Source organism: Siphateles boraxobius, unplaced genomic scaffold, assembly GCF_051911475.1.
Source record: "Siphateles boraxobius isolate OS27281-9 unplaced genomic scaffold, OSU_SipBor_1 7, whole genome shotgun sequence".
Taxonomy (NCBI): Eukaryota; Metazoa; Chordata; class Actinopteri; order Cypriniformes; family Leuciscidae; genus Siphateles; species Siphateles boraxobius.
The window spans coordinates 35,026,266-35,030,460 of NW_027509197.1; the positions used below are offsets into that span (position 1 = coordinate 35,026,266).

Below are 4,195 nucleotides of genomic sequence, written 5' to 3' on the forward strand. Positions count from 1 at the left end.
AAAGCTATGAGGGACAGTAAATGATCAAACTATTTATTTTACGTTGAGGTAAAAGGCAATGAAATGAGCAACGAGAACAAGAGATCTTCTGCCCGCAAGGCTCGTCGTACATATTACATTTTTATAAAAAACATTTTTTTTTGAAGATGAGAATGCTATTTTCAAAAGGATTTTCTCTGCTGGCTGAAGACACAAGGGAGAACACATAAAGAGATTGCAGTCAACATTAGCCAAGTCAATTCTTTCTTGATGAAAACAGATATGTCCTGGAGTCCAAGAATGGGAGTAAAATAATAAAAAGTGATTCCATGAAGAGCGTCTCATGAGAAGTGCATCGTGGGTGATATTATTCTAACCAGGTATGATTACATCCAGGTCTACTTTCATAGGAGGAAACTGAAGCTGGACCAGAGGAAGGCAGCTGAGCGTGAGAAAGGGAAAAGTATGTAGCCAGGCATAACTGATCCAATTTAATTTCTTTTTAAGATGTACCATTTCAAGCTCACTGGTGCCAAATAGTAAGCCCAGATCCTCAAAATACCTCAAAACCAACTCAAATGGTTCTTAACAAATCCAGGTCCCAAATAAAGTTGAGAACTTATTTAAAACAATAATCATTTACCTCATTTAGAGTTTTCTAGCATTTGGTGTTCAATGCAAAAAGTATTGCAACCACTGTCAACTCTACTATCAATGATTTTTTATAGCTTCTTTATTTGTCAGCCAACTTGTTTATCACGTTTAGGGTGTGTAGCAACTCTTTCTTCGCTTTGTATAGGAACGGAATACAAAAGCACAAACCTGTGAAAGGAAAGAAAATATAAATTCATTCTAGGATGAAAGTAGATAACAATATGAAATTTTTTTTTATAGAGATTTACTGTTAAAGTCAGCCGGTATTTCCATTTGTAACTACTTTTACTTCGTTAATGTGATGTATTTTTCATTATTCATTAAGAAATGTTTGGATTGTGGAAAGTTGGCATTACAAACTAAAATTAAGTCATAGTGAGTTTGCTAAAACCATGCCTACGTGACCTAAGTGCATGACGTCAGCAGAAATTTCAGAGGAAGAGACTACATTTTGATTAAAAACTATCAAGCCATAATGTGCACCAACTAATCGTTCAAAATAAATAGCTTACTTCTATCATAATAAACTGTGGGGAATATACTAAAAGAAAGATTCCTCATTCAGGGAAAAACCACAGACTAATGTACAGCCTCAATTTGATAGTTTTACATTGTTTTAATTTATTATGAATTTTATTACTCAATGACAAATAGATTTTTATTTTGGCTTGTAGAAACCATCTGCAACAAACCCTTAAAAAGTCTCACTGAAAAGAATTGGATCTTTTTTAGTTGTTGGCAGTGAAGATATCCAGCACCGCCATCTTTGGATTTATCCCATTTGACTACAGCTGTTTGACTGACACTAAAAGCCATGGGAGGACAAGCTAAATAGGTTAAACACATGAATCTGTGCTTGTGTGCTAATCCTCCATGCCCTGCACCACAGCAAAATATTCCTTCCTAGTTCCTTATCAGCCGAGGCATTTTCCTGAAATCAGACCAAAAAAAGAAATAACACTTCCCTTTGGCCCTGAAACTTTTGCAACAGTCAGGCAACATCTGCAAAGGATCACACAAATCACACTAACAGTTTTGTCACTGTCCTAATAGATAAATATCGTAACAGCTGCACTTTAACACCACTAGCATTCTGAAAATGCCACACATGAATGCGTGCTAAATTGTTTTGGGCAGAATGGTCACACTTTGACTACAGTAAATGTATGCTGGCAGGGTTGTGCACCATTCATAATTTTTTTTTCATAATTTGAATTGAGGTAGCAAACTGAATCCAATTAAAAAGCAACTATAGCAAAGTGAAACGTTTGATGGTTTATAGGCCATAGAGAGATAGACAGATAGATCTCTCAGTCTCCTGCATGAGCCTGTCAATAGAGCATCTTTTGAAAAGGACTGCTCACCTCCATGCCAGGTGATATGGAAGCTTGTTTCCCTCACAGAATAAATGATTGTAAAAGTTTACATCTCGCAATTCTGAATTTATTGCTCAGAATTTTGAGATATAAAGTCAGAATTGTGTGATATAAAGTTGCAACTGCGTGTTATAAAGGCAGAATTGTGAGACATAAACTCGTAATTCTGACAAAAAAGTCAGTCTTTTTTTCCTTTATAATTGGACTTTTTAACTCTGACTTCTGACTTTGAGAAGTCTGACTTTTTAACACGCAATTGCGATTTTATTTACCGACTTTTCCCCCCTTAGAATTGGACTTTATATGAAAAGATGTTAGAATAGCAAGATATAAACTCGCAATTTGTGTTATAAAGCGTGTTAGAATTCTGAGTCAGAAGGCAGAGTTATAAAGTCCAATTCTAAGGGAAAATAATATGTTTTTCTCAGAATTGCGAGTTTATATCTCACCATTCTGACTTTTTAACATGCATTTTTGACTTTATATCACACAATTGCGACTTTGTATCACCCAATTCTAACTTGAAATAAAATTCATAATTGCTTGATAAAAAGTCGCAATTACCTTTTTTATTTTTCATTCTGTGGCGGAAACGAGCTTCCATAAGGTGATGCTCTGTTGTAGTGAATTCAAAGTATTCAGTTAACAGTTTCATTGGTTTACTGGGAATCACTGGTGTTGCTCTTCAATGCAAATGCATCTACTCTATGGCTACTTAAAATATTTTAGGTCTCAATTTCTTTTAGAAAGAAAAACATTACATTGAAGATTGTTTACCAGTGACTGGCAACCTCAGTCTCCTTTTTAGAGGAACGTCTGGAAAATGTTCATGGATATGCAGGTTTTGATGGACTCTTACGTAAGCACTGTTACAGATCTTGGCTTCTTGTTATGCAGTTGAGTAAGAATCTATTCCGCATGTTGTCAGATGTGTCCACTTTGATTCAAAGAGAGACTAAACAGAAAAGTACATACAGCAGCATTACAAGTAGATACATGAAAAGTGTAACCGACAGCAGATAAGCAATGGTTTGAAAACGTAAGACATGAAGAAAAAAATAAGATGTAAAAAACATGTCTCCCTTCATTCATGCTTGGATTATAGTATTTGGCTTCTTGTTTGAATTACCCTTGTGATTGTATGCTCTAGGAATAAAGACGGCTTGCTTAGATCCTCACTTCTCATAGTCCTGTTGTGGACAAGGAGGTTAAATATGAACTCTATGTTTGCCCTGTCATGGCTAATGAGGCCAAATATGAACTCTCTGAGCTTCCTACCACGGTCACGGAAATCTATTTTGAACTCTATGAGATCCCTGCAATGGCCATTGTGGTTGTCAATAATCTCTCCTTATAGTGGTCTCCTGCTCCATCTTGGCGGTCTTCTGCACCTTCAGCTCCGCCGTGGTGGTCCTCAGTCCTGTTTTCTCCGCAGTGGTGGTCTTCTATTCTGCCTGATCTGCCGTGGGGGTCTTCAGTCTGGTCTGTTCTGCTGTGGTGGTCTTCTGCTCCTTCTTCTGCTCCGCCATGGCGATCTTCAGTTCTGTCTGCTCGGCCGTGGTGGTTTTCTACTCTTCCTTGGATGTCCTTAGTTCCACCTGCGACAACAAATCCGTTTTCTTGCCACTGCAAGAAATACAATGCTTGTGGCATTTCGGGGCCCAACCCACAATGCTTTATATTATAGATGAATGAGAAACAGTGAGTGATCTTTGCCATTATATCTATTTATCTGTGGTAAAAGTGACATACTAGTCTATCTGGATTCACGATACCATTCAGGCTTGGTGCGAGCACGATGAGTGCCACCATATATGTACACAGAGACATATCATAATAATCATTGCACCGCTAAAATTAACTTCTCCATCTTGCCACGACACTTCACTACAGGATGTAGTGAAGATCATGCTCTCCACTGACTTTACTCCTATAAGTTGTCACTCCCAAATGTCGCTCTTCATTTGCATTAAGTTAAACATATCTCAACTGTCGTGTCGCCAATGGTCACTATTGCTTATGTCGTCGGAAATTGCCAGCTCTCCATTGAAATGAATGGGATTGTGTCGCTTTGTTGCTGGTAGTTTGAAAGCAGCTTTAATCTTCTAGAGTTGCTGTTAGACAGTGTAAAAGTATGTAAGAATCAAAGTATGAGTAATTTGCACACTATTAGTTCAAAAGTTTGG

At 37.4% G+C, this 4,195-nt stretch overlaps 1 long non-coding RNA gene across 1 annotated transcript; it reads right to left on the minus strand.

Moving 5' to 3' along the window:
• Nucleotides 1–269: 269 nt before the first annotated feature.
• LOC143723335 (uncharacterized) lies at nucleotides 270–3,529 on the minus strand. Its single transcript, XR_013197084.1, has 3 exons — nucleotides 3,139–3,529; nucleotides 2,787–2,964; nucleotides 270–801 (listed from the first exon to the last, which is right to left on the minus strand). It is a non-coding gene; the product is annotated as an uncharacterized LOC143723335 (long non-coding RNA).
• Between the last annotated feature and the right edge of the window lie 666 nt (nucleotides 3,530–4,195).